Source organism: Dama dama, chromosome 4 (genome assembly GCF_033118175.1).
Source record: "Dama dama isolate Ldn47 chromosome 4, ASM3311817v1, whole genome shotgun sequence".
Classification (NCBI taxonomy): Eukaryota; Metazoa; Chordata; class Mammalia; order Artiodactyla; family Cervidae; genus Dama; species Dama dama.
Window position 1 is genome coordinate 32,045,261 of NC_083684.1, and position 22,695 is coordinate 32,067,955.

Consider the following 22,695-nt stretch of genomic DNA (forward strand, 5'->3'; position numbering starts at 1 on the left):
ACTGAGCATGCACACAAACATGTGCCAAAAAGTCTTAATTTGTAGCAGATAAATGCTGAAACATTTGTGATCAAATACTTCAGTAAAAATATAGAAATGTAGAGAAAATAAACATGGCAGAATGTTAACCTGAATCTAGGAAGATGTTACAGGGTTGTTCACTGTACTGTTCTTTTTTCTGTACATGTGAAAAGTTAGTTAAGTCGCTCAGTCGTGTCCAACTCTTTGCGATCCTGTGGACTGCAGCCCACCAGGCTCCTCCATCCATGGGATTCTCCAGGCAAGAATACTGCAGTGGGTTGCCATTTCCAAGAATTTTTCTTAACAAAACTGGGGATTACCTTCATAATTAAAAGTAGGAATTATTAGCACATGATGAGATTTCCAAAAACTGACTTTGCACTCATTGTATTTAAATTTTTACTAGTATATGGTAATTTTTACAAAGTAAAAAATTTAAGCTAAGTTTAAGCATTTTTAAAAATTCAAAATTTAAAGTCATTAAGACCAGTAACTACATGTAACAAAAGGATAAATGACCTTGAATAAGTGACTGAACATATATGCTTCCCCCTCCCCATTTGTAAAATTAGGCCTCAGCTATACTGTGTGTGTGTGTATCTGCAGTATTCAAAATTCCTGAATTACTAGGGCTTCCCTGGTGGCTCAGTGGTAAAGAATTTGCCTGCCAATGATGCACGAGACATGGGTTCAATCCCTAATTCTGGGAGATCCCACCTGTCAAGGAACAATTAAGTCCATTTGCCACAACTATTGAGCCTGTACGCTCACTCTCTCTCTCCAGTAGCTCAGCTGTGTTCGACTCCTTGCGGACTACATGGACTGTAGCCCACCAGGTTCCTCTGACCATGGAATTTTCCAGGCAAGAATACTGGAGTGGGTTGCCATTTCTTCCTCCAGGGGATCTTCCCAACCCAGGGATGGAACCCCCATCTGTACTTGCAAGTGGATTCTTTACCACTGCACCACCTCTCAGCTACACCAAAGCTTTCCCAAAAGGGTTTATCTTTAAGGGGTAGAAGGTATAGCAGAGATAAGGATCTCCTAAGCACTCATGGGAACAACAGAAGGTGCCCATCACAAGCACAGTAGATGATGCTCTTTCACCTCAACATCAGCTTTAACAGCTAACTGAAAAGTAAGCGACTGTCAATCTTTTCAGTGGAGCTGCTGGAGAGGTTTACATACCATACGCCAAGAAGGGCAGACAGGCAGACCAAGCTGTGACCGACTGGTCTCAGTGGTGATATGGTGAAGCTGAGTCGTTGGCTCCTGGCAGGAGCAACTGAAACCCTTAAATCTCTTGTCTTCTCTGTTCAGATGGCATCCAAGACAGCTGCAATGCTGCTATGCACACAAATTCTCAAATTAAAGCTACATCTTTACGTTTACATCATTGTTTTTAATGTTGGGCTCAAAATACATTCACATTTTTCTAAAAGTCAGTACTAAATAAAAAGGACAAGCCTTTATCTTTAAGCACTTTAACTTAAAATTTTTGAATGTCTTGAAAAAAATGCTCTGAATGTATCACATATTTATGCAAATGAAACTTCTTGCTGATGATGACTGTCAGTAATTTGGAGATTATTAAAGTATGTGTAGCTCTTTCAAGCATAAAACCAACATAAATCTTACTAGAGAAACAAGATCAAGTTCATTAAACTTTCAAAATATTTTTAATTGGAAAGTTTCACTATTATTATTCCTTATTTTATCAGGATTATACAAAATGTCAAATGATTCTTTTGCAGTTTACTCCATTATACTATACCATAAGAATCATCTTCTAGAGATGGTCTTCCTATTAATTCACTGTTGAGCCTACCCATATACCATGTGCATACTTTAGACGCTACAGAAAACACAAAAATAAACACTGATCTCAAGGGGCTTAACAGAATACAGAATTTACTGCAACGCTTGCAACAAGGCAATTGTATGTAAGGAGTGGGAGGGGGGAAAAAAGCGGTATTTAAAATGTTGATTCCTGGGGCTTCCCTGGTGGCTCAGTGGTAAAGAATCTGCCTGCCAATGCAGGAGACATGGGTTCAATCCCTGATTCAGAAAGATCCCCCATGTCGAGAAACAAGTCAGCCCATCTGCCACAGCTATTGAGCCTGTGCTCTAGAGCCCGGGAGCTGCAACACTGAGCCCACGTGCCACAACAGAAGCCCACACACCCCAGAGCCTACGCTCCACACGAGAGAAGCCACCACAATGAGAAGACTGCACACCACAACTAGAGAGTAGCCTGCACATCAAAGTAGACCCAGCACAGCCAAAAATAAATAAAATTCTTTTTTAAAAATTCCTGGGAATTCCCGGGCAGTCCAGTGGTTAGGACTCCAAGATTTCACTGCTGCGGGCCCAGGTTCAGTCCCTCATCAGGGAACTAAGATCGTGCAAGCTGCATGGCATGGCCAAAAGTGATGACTCCTAAGCATCATCTTACACCAAGAGTCAAAATCTTTGGGGAAAGAGAACAGAATACTGCATACAAAACCACAGATTTTACAAATAGCTCTGGGATTAGTTTAAGAAAAGTATAACTTGACACAGTCTGTTGTTTTAACATAAGGAAAGTCCCTCCCACTGATTCCTTTTTTGGCTACACCAGAGACATCTCTGTAAAGATAACTTGGTTATTCACAGCAGAGGCCAGCAACCTTCATAGTATCATCTAACTTGCTTGCACTAGGTTTAAATATGGTATCAATAGGTACTTTGAGTTCAGTTAAGTCGCTCAGTCGTGTCCGACTCTTTGCGACCCCATGAATCGCAGCACACAAGGCCTTCCTGTCCATCACCAACTCCCGGAGTTTACTCAAACTCATGTCCACCGAGTCGGTAATGCCATCCAGCCCCATCTCATCCTCTGTCGCCCCCTTCTCCTCCTGCCCCCAATCCTTCCCATTATCAGGGTCTTTTCCAACGAGTCAAATCTTCGCATGAGGTGGTCAAAGTATGAGCTTCAGCTTCAGCATCAGTCCTTCCAATGAACACCCAGGGCTGATCTCCTTTAGGATGGACTGGTTGGATCTCCTTGGAGTCCAAGGGACTCTCAAGAGTCTTCTCCAACACCACAGTTCAAGAGCATCAATTTTTCGGCGCTCAGCTTTCTTCACAGTCCAACTCTCACATCCATATATGACCACTGGAAAAACCATAGCCTTAACTAGACGGGCTTTTGTTGGCAAAGTAATATCTCTGCTTTTTAATATGCTATCTAGGTTGGTCGCCCGAGGTCAGGAGTGGCGGCCGAGGGGAGCAACCCCCCGTCCAAGGAGCAGTGGCTGTGCGGCTGCAAGAGGGCCGAGAGGAGCTACTCCACATTCAAGGTAAGGAGGGGCGGCTGTGAGGAGATACCCCTCATCCAAAGTAAGGAGAAGCTGCTGTGCCTTGCTGGAGCAGCCATGAAGAGATACCCCACTTCCAAGGTAAGAGAAACCCAAGTAAGATGGTAGGTGTTGCGAGAAGGCATCAGAGGGCAGACACACTAAAACCATAATCGCAGAAAACTAGCCAATCTGATCACAGGACCACAGTCTTGTCTAACTCAATGAAACTAAGCCATGCTGTGTGGGGCCACCCAAGACGGTCGGGTCATGGTGGAGAGGTCTGACAGAACGTGGTCCACTGGAGAAGGGAATGGCAAACCACTTCAGTATTCTTGCCTTGAGAACCCCACGAACAGCATGAAAAGGCAAAATGATAGGATACTGAAAGAGGAACTCCCCAGGTCGGTAGGTGCCCAATATGCTACTGGAGATCAGTGGAGAAGTAACTCCAGAAAGAATGAAGGGATGGAGTCAAAGCAAAAACAATATCCAGTTGTGGATGTGACTGGTGATAGAAGCAAGGTCCGATACTGTAAAGAGCAATATTGCATAGGGACCTGGAATGTTAGGTCCATGAATCAAGGCAAATTGGAAGTGGTCAAACAAAAGATGACAAGAGTGAATACCGACATTCTAGGAATCAGCGAACTAAAATGGACTGGAATGGGTGACTTTAACTCAGATGACCATTATATCTACTACTGTGGGCACGAATCCCTCAGAAGAAATGGAGTAGCCATCATGGTACTTCGAGAAGCCGCCCGCAAAAAAGCCAAATAGACGAGGCCCAAGGCTATCAGGTTTATTGAACCCCCAATTTCCACTATTAAAAACACACAGAATTCTTAGGTATACTCTATTAATATCAAAGTCTGACCTTGAAAATTCTTCTCTTACTTTTTTTTTAGGCTCTGCCTGTGATAGGCTTTTTTTAATCGGAGGATAACTGCTTTACAATATTGTGTTAGTTTCTGCCATAAATCAACATTAATCAGTCATAGATACATATATGTCCTCTCCCTCTTGAACTCCCATCCCACCCCTCCAGGTTGTCACAGAACACCAGTAAGCATCATTCGGCAAATTCCCACTGGCTATTTACATATGGTAGCTAACTCATTAGAAAAGACCCTGATGCTGAGAAAGACTGAAGGCAGGAGGAGAAGGGGACGACAGAGGACAAGATGGTTGGATGGCATCACCAACTCAATGGACATGAGTTTGAGCAGGCTCCAGATGATGGACAGGGAGGCCTGGAAAGCAGCAGTCCATGGGGTGGCAAACAATCAGATAGCACTGAACAACAAAGGTTTGTTTCAATGTTACTCTTTGAATTGTCCCTCCCTCTCCTTCCCTGACTGTGTCTACAAGTCTGTTATCTTAGCTAAGTCTTTAAAAGTAGCATTCTGACTAAAAGAGGCTGAGTTGAGCCTTCTTTTCTCATTCCTTTCCTTCAATTATGAAAATGTTCTCCAACGCACAGTTCAATATGGCAGCTACGAACATGCGGCTACTGAAATGTGACTAGGGACAAAAAGGCTGATTTTCTAAAATTTTACTTAATTTTAACTCATCTTAGTACAAAATTAGGGACTTCCCTGGCAGTCCACCCGTTAAAATTCTACACTTCAAATGCAGGGGGCTCACGTTCGATCCCTGGTTGGGAAACTAAGTTCCCCTGTGCTGCACACAGCCATATGTGGGTGATGCTACCATCCTGGACAAAGCTGTAGAGTCCTATGGCCCATATAAATCAGGGTAAGTATCTACTCTAGCATCCAGAAGCAACCAATACTAATTTTCCCAGATGTCCCACTTTTCACTTTGGTTTCCTTAAGAGAGCTCACTTCATGACCAAGTAAACCCTTATTGTTCTCGTTCAGTTGCTAAGTTGAGTCCAACTCTTTTCGATCCCATGCACTGTAGCCTGCCAGGCTCTTCTGTGCAATGGATTTTCCCGGCAAGAATACTGGAGTTGCCATTTCCTTCTGTAGGGGAGCTTCCCGATCCAGGGATCAAACCCGCCCTAACTTAAAATATATATCCTGATTTAATATTTCTCCAGTAGGCAGGAATTCTAGGTTTACTGTGTACAGCTCCAAGTCATTCATCCAAAATGTTGGCTCACTTATTAAAATTCTAGTTATAATTACTGTGTACATAATAGGATAACTTATAGAAGCATAATCACAACAAATACTTTAATATCAGAATTATTCTAAGCATTTTACCTACAGCTGACCCTTAAACAAGGGTTTGAATTGAGAGGGTCCTCTTATATGTGGATTTTTGTTCAATACATACATACTACAGTACCACACCCAAAGCTGGTTAAACCTACAGATAAAAAGAGCCAACTGTAAAGCTGCCCATGAGTTTTTTACTGCAATGGGGTTGGTGTCCCAACTCTCACATTGTTCAGGGTCAACTATGTCAGTTTATTTAAACCTGGTAACTTGTTGAGGAAGATATTATCCCAACTTCATAGAGAAATAGCTGAACTTGCAGATACTAAGTAGAAGCATCATGAGAATACGGTAATAATAGGGCAGGAGATACAGGATTTACAAAACACAACTTGTATTATAACTTCCAAATAAGTATTTTAAAGAATCTAATTGTTTTAATGCCATTTCCTGATACAAGTATTACCAATCTTACAGAAAGTGATGAATAATAAGAGCTTCAGCATATGCTGCACAGTGAGGCCAAAAAGAACAAAAGTAGGATAGATAACTAAACTTGAATTTCAGATAAATAATATATCATATTAAAAAAAGAGAGACGTTTAGGCCCCTAAGCCCACTATCCCTGCACTTTGTCTTTTAATTGATTCCTTTTTCATCCAGGAAATGACCAACTCTTTAAAAAACTTACTGAGAACTGCCTGGGTATCCACCAAAAGGGCACTGGTTAAGCAAATCAAAAAAAGGAATATTATGTAACACTAAAAAAAGAGTTACTTAGAAAGACTGGAAATATCTATTAGGGGATAAAAGCAAGCTACATGTGTGTATATGTCCTTATATGCAGACTATCTAGAAGAATACAAACAGTAACCATACATGAAAAGTTAGATGAAAGAAGCTAAGATGGGAATTAACTTTTTTTCCCACTGATAAAGTAACTTTCAAAAACAAAATTTAAGGTCAATAAAAGTTTTTGCATATTCCAAGATTCTCTATACAAAAATCCCAATCTACAGAGGTCTGAACCTCATTCCCTGTGCAGAAAAGAGTTAATTTAACAGAGAAGGCCTGAGACTGCTTCTCCTTAGGAAGACTTGCCAGGTTGGCTCTTGGCCGTTGTCAGTACTTGGATTTTGAGAGAATTCCCACTCCCAGAATGAGGCTCATTGTGCCTAAGCTGTACCCAAAAATGTGGCTTATGCTGAACAGCTGTTTTCCCTCTGGGAACCTAGAATTTTCCTATGTGGTAGGCAGAAGGTGCCTTCATGACCAACCGAGGCACTGAGTATGAGCTTCCCTGCCAGGCGACATTTCATACACATGTGTTGTCACAAGTGCTGGAGGAATGAAGTGAGTCCTGTGTGACTCCCACTGGGAGAGGCTCAGGCACGGGAGAACAAGCCCGAGTTTTCTCTGGCTGTTGTTTAATCACTAAGTTGAGTCCAACTCTTTTCCAACCCCAAGGACTGTACCCCAGCAGGCTCCTCTGTCCACGGGATTTCCCAGGCAAGAATACTGGAATGGGTTGCCATTTCCTTCTCCAGGGGATATTCGTGATCCAGGGATCAAATCTGCACATCCTGCATTGGCAGGTGGACTCTTCAGCATGTTTGCTTTCCTGATTTTGCTTTGTATCCTTTTGCTGTAATAAATCACAGCCCTGAGTAGAGTCATATGCCAAGTCTTGTAAGTCCTTCTACTGAATTACCGGACACCCACCTCCCAACACATTCATTCTGTTACTAGCCGAGAAGTGCCTTCTGAAGGTAAGTGGACTCAATTTGTGGGTCTCTTCTCTAGAATGTGCAGAATCCATTTCAGAATTTTACATTTTATCATAAAGACAATTCTGGAAGCTATTTGGATTGGCTTAGATATGTTTTAGGGAAGAAGGAAGTGGGAGTCTGGTTAAATGCTCACCAAATCTGTTTTCTCTTCCTGGCTCAATACCTAGACTTATTGTTCAGGCGCCTGCACAGGTGTGGCAAACAGACTAAGCTCTACCCAATGAAATGTAGGCCAAAAATGGTATCAGCCACTTCCAGAGCCAGTCCATAAAACCTCATACGCATGCTCCTCTAGTTAGTTCTTTTATCAACTGCCAGGTGAATGAATAGAACTCCCAGCACCTAGAGGAAGGTGGCATCACAAGATGGAAGGAGCCTGGGTTCTTCAATTACTACTATACAGAAGGCAACCTAAATGAACACTCTCAATTAAAGTTACAAATGTCTACCCTGCTAAGCCACTAATATCTTGGGGTTGTTAGTTACAATGTTAGCTTGCTCTGCCTACTAACAGACATGAATGGGTGAAATTAAAAGTTATTTTTGACAATGTGAAAAACTGAGAAGTCAGAAATTAAGGCTATCAGTGAGAAAAAGAAGTGAATGCATTCAAGAGGGAACTACAAGGACTCTAACTGGAGAAAAAGGAAAGAAGTGAAGAAAGAGAAGGAATCAAATATTCACCTTTCTAGACTAAGCACCTGAGTTCCACTTACTCCTGACATGAAACAACTGAGGAAGAAAGTGTGAAGGGCAAGAAAGATAATGAGGAATATCTGGAGTGAGGCATACACATGAAATCCACTGGACAGCTGGAGTTACAGCCAGGAGCACATCAAGTGTGGGATGCAAATAACAGATCTCAGAATCATCAACATATAGATGATAGCATGGGAGAATTACAGAAATGAGCATAAAACAGGCCTACGGAGAGTCCTAAGGAAGCTCAGCACTTATGGAAAGGTTAAAAAAAGAACTACACATGATCCAGCAATTTCACTCCCAGGTATGTATCAAATGAAAACTAGAACTCTAATTTGAAAAGAAACATATACCCCAACGCACACTGCAGCATTATTTTTTTTTTTTTGCAGCATTATTTATAATAGCCACGATATTGAAAGAACCTAAGTGTCCATCAACAGAGGAACAGATAAAGAAGATGTAAGCATTTACATATATATGGACACACACACATATATAATGGACTATTACTCAGCCATTTAAAAAAATGAAATACTGCCATTTGCAACAATGTGGATGGACCTAGAGGGTATTATGCTTAGTGAAATCAAAGACAAATGCTGTATGTTACCACTTGTGCAATCTGGGGGGAAAAAAAAATGACTATAAGAAAACAGAAACAGATTCACAGACAGAACAAACTAGCAGTTAAATGGGGAGAGGGATGGGAGAAGGGGCAAGATGGGGCAGGGGATTAAGAGGTACAAGCTATTATGCAGATATACTGTACAGCACAGGAAATATTGCCAATGTTATAACTTTACATAGAATATAACCTGTAAAAATACTGAATCACTGTTGTACACCTGAACTAATTAACACTATAACTCAACTATACTTCATTAAGGAAAAAAAAGAGGGGAACTCAAAAAGGGAAGAGTGGACAGAGAGGTGGAAGAAACTTGAGAGTTATTAATATCAGAAACCAAGGAAAGTTCTCTACTTAATGGTAGTAACTAAAACCTAGCAACAGATAACATCCCTAAGAGAGCTCCCAGGAAGAATCTGTCCACTATGGCAGGCAGCCTCTAAAACAACCCCAATATTTTCTGCCTAATATTTACATCTTTAAGTGATCTGCTCCCTTAAGTGTCAGCTGGACCTTAAGTGTGGCTTCAAAATAAGAGACTAGAAAGTCACTTCCAAGATGAAGTTACATGAAGACTGACTTCAGCTTTGTTTACCTCTCTAAACCTGTGCTCTGAGAGAAAGCAGCAAGCTGTCCTGGTATGAGTAACCCTGTGGAGAGGGCAATATGGCAAGGAACTGATATCTCCTAAACAACAGCCAGCAAGGATCTGAGATCTGACAACAGCTACATGAGTAAGCTTGTACCCTTCAGACCCTTCTTACTCTCTTTCAGACATGAGATGATTATGGCCTATGGATACCTGCACTGCAACTTTGTGAGAACACTTTGTCAGAAGCATCTAGCCAGGCTGTGCCTCTGAATAAAAAGCCAAAATGATTTTTAAAAAATAGATAAACTTGGGAGTTGAGCTATTTCTAAACTCATCGTGCAGCAACTGGTAACTAACACATCAATAATAGTCTATGACAACCACAGGGAAGAGATTTTATGACATATATTTGGCAGTATAAAAAAGAAATTATTGTAAATTATCAGAATTACTAGGAGATCACTAATGACCTCCAAGAGAGGGACGTTAGTGGTCACCAGGAGACAGGCCAAGACTCCTCCATAAAGAGGATAAAACCATAAGGTAATAGACCAGGGCCAGGCCCAAGCCCCAGCCCCTCCAAAACCTTCCAAACACATCAGTTGGTCTACAGATCTAAGTGCTGACCCATCTCCCCTTCCCTTCAGTACGCATGCTGCATACTGTTAAAATTTAATCACACTGTTCACTATTGTTTCATGTGTATTATCCTTTTCATCAGTTCCTGAGGACATACCTTGGGTTTGCTTCCTATCTCTTCTTTGCCTCCACTCCCAACCAAACAACTAGCTTTGAGGGCATCAAAACTTTTTCCATAACCCTGCTAAGTCCAAAACCAGTATTCCGTTTCTAGGTTTCTAAAATACAATTTGACTAGACTTATCAGGAAACAAAATGTATTAAAAATTTGCATTTCTTCCACCTTCATCACCCATCAAAGGTGGAGATAATTTTCCATAATCTCATTCCAGGTTTGTTTGTCTTCAATTGTGATAACTCACTATTTTATGTTATCACTTACAAAGTTTATTTGGCAGTATTTCTTTTGACATAATACATCTCAATTCCAAAAGTGTTAAAATGTTAAAAATCTTTTAGAATCAGTAAAATATGGTATTCCTTTTCCATATGCAGTGTTTCACATATGCCAGTGTGAAATTAAAATAATTTTAAGTATACTTGTGACTTATCCCAACAATATATGAATAGAAAGTAAGCAAAATAACCCTGACAACAAATCTGAACCCCAAAAGAGTATTCACTGGAATAAACTAGGAGGCAATATTGCCTCCAAAAGCATTTTGAAATGTGAGTGAGTCACTGGAATTCAGTGTGAAGTAGAGATGCAACAGACATTCTGCAAAGAAGGAGAACAGCACCAATAAACTATTCTGCCCAAACATCAATAGTGCCCTTGTTCAAAAACAGCTTTTGCATCAACTTTCTGCAGGGTGGGCCCTAGAATGTGAACACCTCAAGTTTGGCTTTCCACAAAGTTAACATACAGTCAAGCACAACTCATATCCACCAAGTGGTAGGAAATAGTATATAGCGGATGTGAAGTGGCTACCAAAACTTATCCAAGAAACAGTTTGTGTGTCAGGTATTTGAGCTACATCAGGGGACAGTCATACATCATGGCATTCCCACTGTGGGAGAGAACCAAAAATCATAAAAAAATTATCAAATATATTTTAAAAGACACTACATACTGTGGAAAAATAGCAAAGTAAAGTAAACCAAGTTGGAAGGGGATGCAGGGTGTCACGAATTTTAAAGTAGGGTGGTCAGTTAGTCTTATGGAGAAAGCAATTATTTAAGCAGATTTTAAAGAGTTGAAGGGTTTAGTTAGCCATAAACACATCTGAGAGAAGAATGTTCCAGGCAGAGAGACTGTCAGTTAATGCAAAGGCTTCCTCAGAGAGGAAGCATGTGTGAAAAGAAAGGCATGGAGGTCAAGTGTAGCTGAAGTAAACTTAGTGAGGGAGAGAATAAGTTGGCTGGGGGAAGGTGGAATATACAAGAAGGTGCAGGGCAGGGCTAATAATGAAAGGACTTTCTTTGGCTTTTACTAAAGACAAATGGAGAATCAATGAACAATTTGAACAGAAGACACGACCTTAGTTTTAAAAATATAAGAATCACTCTTTAAAAAAAAAAAAAAGTAAGAATCGCTCTAGATGATGAGAAGAAACCACAGGGGAGCCAAGTGTAGAAAGCAAAGTAGATAACAGCACATTAAGAGAATTAGTGACTGAAACCCAAACACAGAAGAACTCTAAAAAGCTATACACATTGAAGAAAAAAAAAAAAGCTATACACGTATCCCAAAACTAGGTTAGTATACTAAAGCAATTTATCATGCCAACATTTTGTGGTTGCCAAAGTCCTTGAGGGCTTACTGATTAGAGAAGACAAAAATCAAAATGAAATACTTACAAGGAATTTTTACATTTTACCTTTGGACAGACAACCTCAACTTTTGTAACCTCTAGCATAACTGTTTGAAAAGGGAAGAGAATTATTCCTAAAATACTCATGCCATAATAGTGACTATTTATACATGGTATACATATCTCTTCATTACCTATAGAACAAAGAGCACCAGCATGAATAATTCATATTGTGGACACCCCCAAATTACATATTTCCAGGCTTAGAAAGGTTTAGTGTAAAACTTTTTCTTAGAACTCACCTGGCAAGGAATAAGGAAATATTCAAGGGCATAAGAGTGGACAGGTAATAAATCGGTTTGAAATGAAAGTTCTGCCAAGGATAAAAACAAATGAATCAAGAGTTGACTTACTTCATGACTATGTCACTTCAAATATGCCAATTTTACTCAAGGCAATGGAACCTTAATACTAACTTAAAAAACATTTAATAGCCTTGTGTGGATAGCTTCACAATTTTATTTATTTTATGGCCACGCAGCACATGGGATCTTAGTTTTCCAACCAGAGACTGAACCAGCACCCCCTGAAATAGAAGCATAAAGTCTCAACCACCAGACCACCAGGAAAGTCTCTTCACACTTTTAAAATAATTCAACCCATACATCAGCATACTTTAAACAATTGTGTTAGCAAAAAAAAAAAAAAAAAAACAATTGTGTTAGCAAATAACAATTTATTTATAAAAACTGAAAAAGTGAAAAGAGCTAAAAAAGCATGCTTACTCCAAAATCAGAAAAGAATCAGTTCTTGATCTGAAATCAACCAAATCAGAAGCATCTTCCCAGTAACATGTGCAAAATTACAAAGCTATGCCGTATATATTTAAGACTGCTAAAAAATAAGAGTACTCTTCTTGGAGCTATACCTTAAAACTCTTAACTACACCAAGAGAAAACTTACTCAAATATCTGTCACAATTCAACTTACAGTGAAGAACATTTTAAAACTTAAGTAAAAAAAAATTTAAGCAGCTCATCCTTTGAAGGCCTCAAAAGAAATGCAAGTTTATTATACTGAAGTTCAGTAATGCCCACTTTCAATAACTGTAAGAGAGTTTTATATTTTGTACTTGAGTTTTGTATTTTTCACACCGAAGAGATGAAAAACTCAAACCTTGTAGCTTGTCCTCCAAAAATAAGTGGTTGATCATAGATTATCCTAACCTTTTTGATGAATGATCAAAACGTTTTCCTTGTACTTCAGTAGTATGGCAAGACAGAACCAACAGTAGGGTAGAATAGGAAAACCTGGTCTAACACTAATCTAAGAAAGTCACTTCAATTTCCTGGGCCTCAATTTTCTAAACAAACCATTAATTCTGTATGACTCGATTTCAAAGTTTAACTTTCTAAAAGATGTCAACAGAATTATAAGTATAGCTCGAAGAGCAACAGCCTGTGCGCTCGAAGAACAAAAACCAGGGTGTATGGTTTTCCAAGAACGCCATGTTCTATAAATCTACCCAAGTGTAACAAGCGGAAGCGTTATTCAATTACAACTCAGGACAATTGTATGTGTTTGGAGGATGAGAGACTCCTTACCTACTACAAAGTAGGACAGAAAACTTACAAGTCAATATATGGTACAGGTAAGTGAAACTAGCCAAGAGGAAGGAAGAAATTATTTTTGCTTAGGGAAATCAAGGAAAAGATTATAGACAGTACATGTGAAAATGAATTGGAATGGTAATGTTTTGGTAGATACAGATGATGACACTCCAGGTAATAAGGGCAAAAATGCATTTGGGAACCACTGTGTAACAATCTTTTAACTATACCATAAGTTAGTAACATGCTGCTATGAGTACAGAGGGATCAATACTTACACAGTGATAGGTCAAGGTACTGAAAAACTTGAGTACACAATGCCTAGATTCAAACCAATGACTTGGTAGACAGTTGGTCATTAATATAAAGAACTAACTGCATTCCTGGAATCATTTACATTTACAACATTTTCATGTATTATTTATGTAATAAAGAAATCCAATAAACAAAAGATACTGGAGATCAGTTAGAAAGAAGGAGCTATTCTGAGTCCACAAAAAAATTAACAGTAACGCTGCATTTCAAAATAAGAGCTCTAAATCCAAGGTGACAAACTTTCAAACTAATTATCTAAAAGGGGAAGTGTTGAGCTCTTAATATGAAGCTTAAGAGCAATAAAATGCTCTCTTTCAAAATAATGCTTTCACTTTACATTTCATATAATTAGTCCAACACCACTAAACAAAAACAAAAAACCCACAACAACAAAACCTACACCTCCACTGCAGACACTTTTAACATCTCATTCAACATTCTAATTTAGCCTAGAGGCAGAAATGCATTTTTTTTTCCATAAATGCATTTCTCAAACCTATACTCCACACTCCCAAAGGCTGCATTTCCTTCAAATCTCAACACAGAATTTCAAATTAAGTCTACACCTCTACTGACTTCTCAAATGAGTTTTTCAACAAATAATTTGTTTTATTTACTTTGCTACATTCTTGCAAATACATGAATGAAAAGTATCTTAAAATTAACTATTGTGTACATAAAAGATGCAAAGGTTTTGAGCCCATTTTAGCCTTGAAATATGCTTCTTAAAAATTGTGAGCAAATAGGAAAGGAACTGCAGGATCTTTCTTTATATAAGGTCTTAAAATAAAACTCAGTAGGATGCCATTTTGAAACTTCCCAGCAGGAAGTTCAGTTTGGACAGAGGGCCAGTTAAGAAATGCTTCGACCAATATTTTGTAAATGACTTGAAAGTCAGTTTTGTTGTCTTACCAAAAAAAAAAGAGGAAAAAAAGAAACAACCAACTTTATGACTGGTACTAATTTTATTAATTCAAGAATCATAAACATCTTACCAAAAATAAGTGTCTTGAAATATCTGGGCATCCAATTTAAATTACTGTAGACAAATTCTCTTCCATAGTATTGGGTAATAAAGATTTGTTACACGGTAGAATGAAATAAAGATTCAAGTTCATAAATTCATAAACTTAAGTTGGTTAAAAAGAAACTTCTCATAACTAGATCAGGATCTAACCAAAAACATACTTGGAAAAAGCAATATTCAAGGATAATTTGATATTAGTCTTTAAGCATGTTGTCAAGAAATAAGCATTTCCTCTTCTGTCCTCCGAGTTTTTTTTTTTTTAATGACTTAACCCAAAGTTAGGAGGACATTACAATATTTAGCCTGACAAGATCAATATTAAAGAGACCAGTACTTAAAACCCCAGCAGAAATCTCTAAGAGACTATATTTCTCTCTGGCTAAGCCAGAGATCCATTTGAGTTAGGAACCGAAAGCATTTCAGTTCTGTTCCACAATAATGCCAGAAAAGGGTGCCTTAAAACTGCCAAGACTACAATCTTAGGCAAGAAAGGGTAAGACGTTGTTATTGATGGTCAAATCTCTGCCTTGTTTACATGGAAGGAATTGGGACCCTTCACTTGTTGAAAAGTGACCAACTCTCCAAACAAGTTTTATTATCGCATGACCATTTCAAAGCACAACTAGATGCCTACATCTAGTTATCTAGTTAGGTTATCATCAGTTCATTTTCTCCTTAGACAAGGTAACAATTTGGAATGTCCTAAAACAGGATAATTTAAACTGTTACCATATATCTTATTAAGAGCTAAAACACTACACTGCCAATCTCTGCAATAAGAGATATGACAACCTGAGAACACTAAACCCAAATACTTCTACACAAACAAGTTTGTTCTTAATCTGTTTGACCTACTTCCTGATTTTGTATGTGTCCAATCATTTTTCCATCCGTGTATCCCTACTCCTATCAAACGGACTGTCACGAGGCAAACACTCAATTTTCTCCGCAAAAAGTAATCAACTATACTCACTCAGTTATTACCTGTTAAACTCCCCAAGGCAATCGAATTACAGAGAAATAAGAAGGGAGACTAAGAGTTAATATTTTCAGAAAAAAAATACTTTTAAAAGTCCTAAAATATGTGATGTTTGAGTGACTTCAAAGGGAAAAGCTTTCTGCTCAAAGTTTATTTTAAACACATCTCCAAACCCACAGACATCAAGCATTCAAGTTTAATCCTAGGAAGGGTACTCATCTGTGGAACCCAGTTGGGTGAAATCTGCAGAGGCGGTGGGACTGAAAAAGAACATTTGTGCTTTCGGCCTTATGTAACCCCCTCGAGACCCGTAGTATCTCTCACTGAGGCCTCCCAAATGCTCGGCTCACTAGGAGGGCACTTCTCCGGGGCGAGTAGTACCGCTACTACAGAACAGACACTGGGCCAGGTGGGTGAGGGCCGACTTTGGAGACTTGAGTGAGCGCCCGGGCGCGCGAGTGGAACAAAACCTGTGGCGAGAAGTAATAAGGAAGTGCTCGCTCCCGCCCGCCCCTCCCACCGGCGGACACCCGAAACACCCGCGGTTTGACAACGTGCTGGGGGCGGGGGAGGGGGACTGGCAGCTCCAGGTCCACCGAGAGGAACGCGGAGTCGGCAACTACTCCGAACACGGTCACCTCGCGCCGCCCCCCCCCCCCCCTCCCCGCTCGGAGCTAGGCCTCCGAGGCCGATGTCCGAAACACCCATCCGGCAGTTGAGGAGCTCGTGGAGTCTGCGAAGGGTGCAGTCCGCGCGAAGCGAGGGCCCAGCCACCCCAAGTGCCGCCAGCGCCGCCCTCAGAGCCGCCAGGCCCGGGCAAGGTGCGGGCCAATCCCGGGTCTCATTCCGCGCTCTGCGCTCGGTTTCGCAGAGCTTTCACCAAGCCCTCTTCTCTTCAGAGGCCGAAGACTCCGCGGGCCGAGGAAAGAGAGTCCGCCCTCTCTCGCCTCGCCACTTCCCCGTCCCGACTGCCCCTCACACCTCGGAGCCCCGGGAAACGCTCCCAATGGCCCCGGGACCACCCCCGTTCCTTCCCGCACCGGCACCCGCGTTCCGTAGCTGACACCGCCTGCCGGCCTCGGCACCCGACCCCAGCCCACCACACCTCAAGCGGCTCCGGCGGCGCTGGACACAGGAAACTCCTGGGTCCCCGACTCCGGCTCTCCTAGACCCCCTCTTCGCTTAACTCCGCTTGTTTCTCTACAAAATGGCGCCGGAGGTCGCGCGCTCACGTCGCGGCCTTTCCCCTCCCCGTTCCCATTTCATCATTTGCTGCCCGCCAGAGGAGGGTTGGACCCAGCACCAGCCAATGATCGCACCCCGCCTGTGGCTCCCGCCCAATCACCGACAGGTGCCCGCGGATTTAAACCAATCACACACTATCACTTGCAGAAGTCAAGGAAGAAACCAGGCTCCTGCTAGCAACTACCAATCCAGACTCCTACTTCGCGGGCTTTGGCCAATTGCCGTTCACCAGTCCCTAGGGAACCGGAGTCGGAGCCCTCGCGCCTGCGCTCGAAGCGAGGGCCAATGGGGAGAAGCAGATAACTTCGATTTGGGGCTTCACGGACTTCCCACCTGCCCTCGAGGGCCTCGACCAATGGGGGTCTGGCAATGCCTCAGAAACAATAAAGGAAGGGGCACTTAAGCCCTCTTCACCTTGCGCGGGAACTACGCTGAGTTAGAGTGAAAACACCCTTCCAGTACTCTCCTTCCTCTTTCGAAGTGTCAAGTGTCCAGTAGACCACGGGGATTCCCAATCTTAAACATTCCCCTCCTCCCCCGCGTCTCTTTGGCGGGGAACGCCGGTTACGAGAAAGCTACAAGCAAGCCAGGCTCTAACTAGAGCTCTGGCGCTTTGCATCCTGGGATGTGTAGTCCTCCCCCTCTGCCCATTCCTGTCGCAAAAGTAGTGCGAGCTCCTCCCTCATTTACGGCGCCCGAGGAAGAGCAATGCATTCTGGAGAACGTAGTCCCGTTTGGTCCTCTCATGCTCCCGTCAGGAGAACTTTCCCGTCTAGTTCTGCGTCTTGAAGGAGGCACTCCTTACAGAGAAATAGGAAACTCAGATTCTCTGTGGCTTAGTCCGTGTTAGCGGTAGCAGAAGGAATACTTATGCCCTTTGCTCTCAGGAGAAAAAAATGTAGAAACATCTTTTTTAAGATTTTGTGGTTAAAAAAAGTATTTAAAAAAAAAAATATTTTGTGGTCACCTGTATCCAACTCAGGGTGGGAGAAGTGAGAAGAAAGTGTTGACTGGTGGCTCTTTTACTTTTTGAAAACACGTATCGTTGTCATCCGCGTCTTGGGGCTACGCGGAGTTGTCTCCTAGCCATCTCTCCTACTATCTTTTGTGCCTAAAAATAGTTTTTAAAAAAAGTTGTGGTAAGGCCCGTGGCCTTCTGAGATGTCCCACACTCTGTGGAGTATTGTTTCTAAGTCCATATCTTACCTTAAAAAAAAAAGTTGTGGTAAAAACACTTAACAAAATTTACGTTTTTATGTGTATCGCATGTTGTTGTTCAGTGTTGCATGGTAGTGTTAAAAATTTATGCATATTGTGCAGTGGATCTCTAGAAGTTTTTCATCTTGCAAAACTGAAGCTGTGTACCAGTCGAACAACTCCCCATCTCCTTCCTCCAGTCCTTGACAGCCACCCTTCTGTTTTCTAAGAGTTTGACTACTTTAGATACCTCTTACAGGTGGACTCATGCAGAATTTGTCTTTTTGTGACTGACTGATTTCTCTAACCTCCTAAAAATGCTTTTTGACACCTGCCTTGGTTGGATGCCAACTCTTCCAGCAAACTTTTACGGAGTATGTGGTGGTTTCAAATACCTGTAGGATACCGAAGGACCCCATGTACAATAAGCACAAGGGTTGCTTCGGTCTTGTTCATAGCTGTATCCCAGCACCTAGCACAGTGCCTGGCACTTGATAGACACGTGAGCAAATAAATGTTGAAAAATCATGCAATGGAGAATTGGATTTAAAACATTATAATGTTAGTGATAGAAGACCCCTGAAACATACCAAGGATGAGAATATAAGTCCTTCCTATGCCTTGTTGCTGTATAAAGTTGCTGAAACCTCAGATAGCAGAATTTTAGCCAGATTTATCAAAACTGAAAATGCATAGATCCATTGATCCAACATCTAAGAATTTATTCCACAGGTGAATATTGAAAATTTGTACAGAGATGGATATTTAAAGATATTCATTGATGGGGTTAATGGGGTCCCAAAAAGAAAAGGCAGAGGAACCAGAGATCAAATTGCCAACATCCACTGGATCATCGAAAAAGCAAGAGAGTTCCAGAAAAACATCTATTTCTGCTTTATTGACTATACCAAAGCCTTTGACTGTGTGGATCACAGTAAACTGTGGAAAATTCTGAAAGAGATGGGAATACCAGACCACCTGACCTGACTCTTGAGAAATCTGTATGCAGGTCAGGAAGCAACAGTTAGAACTGAACATGGAACAACAGACTGGTTCCACATAGGAAAAGGACTACGTCAAGGCTATATATTGTCACCCTGCTTATTTAACTTACATGCAGAGTACATTATGAGAAACACTGGACTGGAGGAAGCACAAGCTGGAATCAAGATTGCCAGGAGAAATATCAATAACCTCAGATATGCAGATGACACCACCCTTATAGCAGAAAGTGAAGAGGAACTAAAAAGCCTCTTGATGAAAGTGAAAGAGGAGAGTGAAAAAGTTGGCTTAAAGCTCAACATTCAGAAAACTAAGATCATGGCATCCAGTCCCATCACTTTATGGCAAATAGATGGGGAAACAGTGGAAACAGTGTCAGACTTTATTTTTGGGGGCTCCAAAATCACTGCAGATGGTGATTGCAGCCATGAAATTAAAAGACGCTTACTCCTTGGAAGGAAAGTTATGACCAACCTAGACAGCATATTAAAAAGCAGAGACATTACTTTGTCAACAAAGGTCCATCTAGTCAAGGCTATGGTTTTTCCAGTGGTCTTGTGTGGATGTGAGAGTTGGACTATAAAGAAACCTGAGCACCGAAGAATTGATGTTTTTGAACTGTGGTGTTGGAGAAGACTCGAGAGTCCCTTGGACTGCAAGGAGATCCAACCAGTCCATCCTAAAGGAGATCAGTCCTGAGTGTTCATTGGAAGGACTTATGTTGAAGCTGAAACTCCAATACTTTTGCCACCTGATGCGTAGAGCTGACTCATTTGAAAAGACCCTGATGCTGGGAAAGATTGAGGACAGGAGGAGAAGGGGACGACAGAGGATGAGATGGTTGGATGGCATCACCGACTCGATGGACATGGGTTTGAGTGGACTCTGGGAGTTGGTGATGGACAGGGAAGCCTGGCGTGCTGCAGTTCATGGGGTTGCAAAGAATCGGACACGACTGAGTGACTGAACTGAACTGAAAAGGTTGGACACAACAGGAAAGAAGATGAATAAGAGTATGGAATACCACAAAGTTTTTTAAAAATATAAGTCTGTAGGTACTAATATGGAATGATTCAAAGATTTATTGTTAATCGTTAGGTGCAGAATAAGAAAAACAAAACCAAAAATGGATGCAATAATCAGTATGTTACCATTTGTGTAGGAGAAAGGAACTATATTTGTATTTACCTATAAATAAATGTATAAAAAGATTTGAAAAGATATGTCATTTCCCCCAACTGACATCAGTGGTTATCCCTGGATAGGGATTGGAATGAGGAAGGGTAAAGGGAGCTTTTGCTTTTTGTTTTGTTTTCAGTCAGTCAGTTCAGTGACTCAGTCCTGTCTGACTCTTTGCAACCCTATGGACTATAGCATGCCAGGCTTCCCTGTCCATCACCAACTCCCAGAGCCTACTCAAACTCATGTCCATCACATCGGTGATGCCATCCAACCATCTCATCCTCTGTCGTCCCCTTCTCCTCCCACCTTCAATTTTTCCCAGCATCGGGGTCTTTCCCAATGAGTCGGTTCTCTGCATCAGGTGGCCAAAGTATTGGAGTTTCAGCTTCAACATCAGTCTTTCCAATGAATATTCAGGACTGACTTCCTTTAGGATGGACTGGTTGGATCTCCTTGCAGTCCAAGGGACTCTCAAGAGTCTTCTCCAACACCACAGTTCAAAAGCATCAATTCTTCGGCACTCAGGTTTCTTTATAGTCCAACTCTCACATCCATACATGACTACTGGAAAAACCATAGCTTTGACAAGATTGACCTTTGTTTTGTTTTATTACCATACTATTTGAACTTTTGAAAAAAGGATGTATTCACGCTTTATTTGTATAATTTAAAATATATATATTTTAAAAGATACCTGTAGAGGTCAGCTATCTTAAGATCAATGCTGTAATTCTACAACTAGAATTGTAGTTGGTCTTAGACATAAACCTCCTAAAGTAAAGTAAGTTGAATAAAATAAAGCTAAGTTGCCTTTCCCCACTTCAGCTTGTCTTTACCCTAAGGCTGCTCTGGGAGACCCTTCTGTCCACTGCCAGCCCCTGCCTCCCACCCTCAAACTCACAGCCCCAGCTACACCAACACTACTCCTAGGATTTGACTTGCTTTGGGGACTTAGTCTAGTACCTGCAAGGACTCCCACAATAAATAGCTTGGAGATCAAAGGTCTTCAACTGTGTGTTATCATGAATTCTGGGTGGCTTCTATACTTACCAGAAAGGAGAGAGACACATAGAATGTTTTCCAGTTGGAAGGGTTAGTGGAGATCACCTGGTGTACTTTTTTCATTTTATTGAAAGACATAGTTTGGAAGTCATACTTTGTCTGGACAAAGTAGTTTACTAGAGACCTTCACAAAGAATTGAATCACCTTGTAACTCAGCAATTATGTGTTCTGGGGTTCAAACATATTTAGAAACAGGATATTTTTACCAGCTGTTAATTACTCACCTGGCCTCTTTCCTCAGCCTTCTTCCAATCCTTCACCCCCCAATTAATTGTGCATCCCAGACTCTGGAAGAACTATACAAACTCTTTTAATTGTTTTTTAAAATAGCCTAGAGAGGAACATCTAAGTGCTAGGAAACAAAAGCCTTATTGAATTGGCTTGGGGTGGAGGCAAAAATGCCTAGAAGACAAAGGACTTTGAGACTTTGAGGTCTGCAGAAAACTGTGTTATAAAATGTTTGGAGGTACTTAAAGAGGAGATACTAGACCTTTTTATTCCATGTTCTTGTTTTTCAGTCCCATTTATCAGAGAGTCAGTAACTTCAACTTACAGGAGTTTTGACTGTCTTATCCAAAGCAACTCACTGACAGCCTAAGTCTGAATTCTGATCTCCTTCCAGTCCATCACCACTGCCTAGCTCCAAAACCTTCTCGCTCCCTGGGCACCCAGGGTTTGATATGAATTCGGTGACTCTACCCTGATGGGGGATGAACAAGGAGGCACGTTCTATGAAGGCCATTGAGGACTTAAAAACTCCAGTCCCTAAGCCGGGCTATGCCCTTAACTTTCTGTGTAACCTTGGGAAAGTCACTTCCCCTCCCTGTACTTCTTTTTCCCCCTTCATTATTCTGAGGTTATTGGGCGTGACCCCAATACCTGAGGATACTTGGTGTGATTGTGTTCTGTGGACCCCTAGGAAGGCAAGGACTTACTGTGGGGTCCTGGAATTCTTACGTGCACATAGGCTTATTAACTAATAATATATCAAGTACTATACTCTAAAGGTAAAATTTTACATGCTTTATCTCATCCATACCTCAAGACCCTGTAGAATAGGGACCCCATTTTACAGATCATAAAACTGAGGCTTAGGAAGGTGAATCACTTGCCCAAGATCACATACCTAGTCAATGGCAAAGCATGCCTTGCAGCCCAAGCTCTCTGACTTCATGGTATACATTCCCAGTTATCGCCCTTTAAGCCTTCACTTGGAAATCCCCATGCCTAGGTGATCTCCCAACTGTCATGTTCAGTGATCCAGTAGTGACCAGACAATTTCCAAGCCAAAAAATGTGATGCATCATCTGACAGGGGTATTATAAATTAGTGACACAGGTTCTGAAAATACTGCCATGAGTTTGGAGTTTTCCAGTTAAGTTTACATTTGAATTTTTAGATCCTCTCCTTAACAGGGGA

At 41.2% G+C, this 22,695-nt stretch overlaps 1 protein-coding gene across 8 annotated transcripts in view; it reads right to left on the minus strand.

The window, feature by feature from the left end:
* Window positions 1-16,839, minus strand: part of CNOT1 (CCR4-NOT transcription complex subunit 1) — an 82,390-nt gene extending 65,551 nt beyond the window's left edge. For all 8 annotated transcript variants that reach the window (XM_061138638.1, XM_061138636.1, XM_061138633.1 and 5 more), the window contains exon 1: window positions 16,693-16,839. The gene's annotated coding sequence lies outside the window, so the exon portion shown is untranslated. The remainder of the gene's footprint in view (window positions 1-16,692) is intronic.
* Between the last annotated feature and the right edge of the window lie 5,856 nt (window positions 16,840-22,695).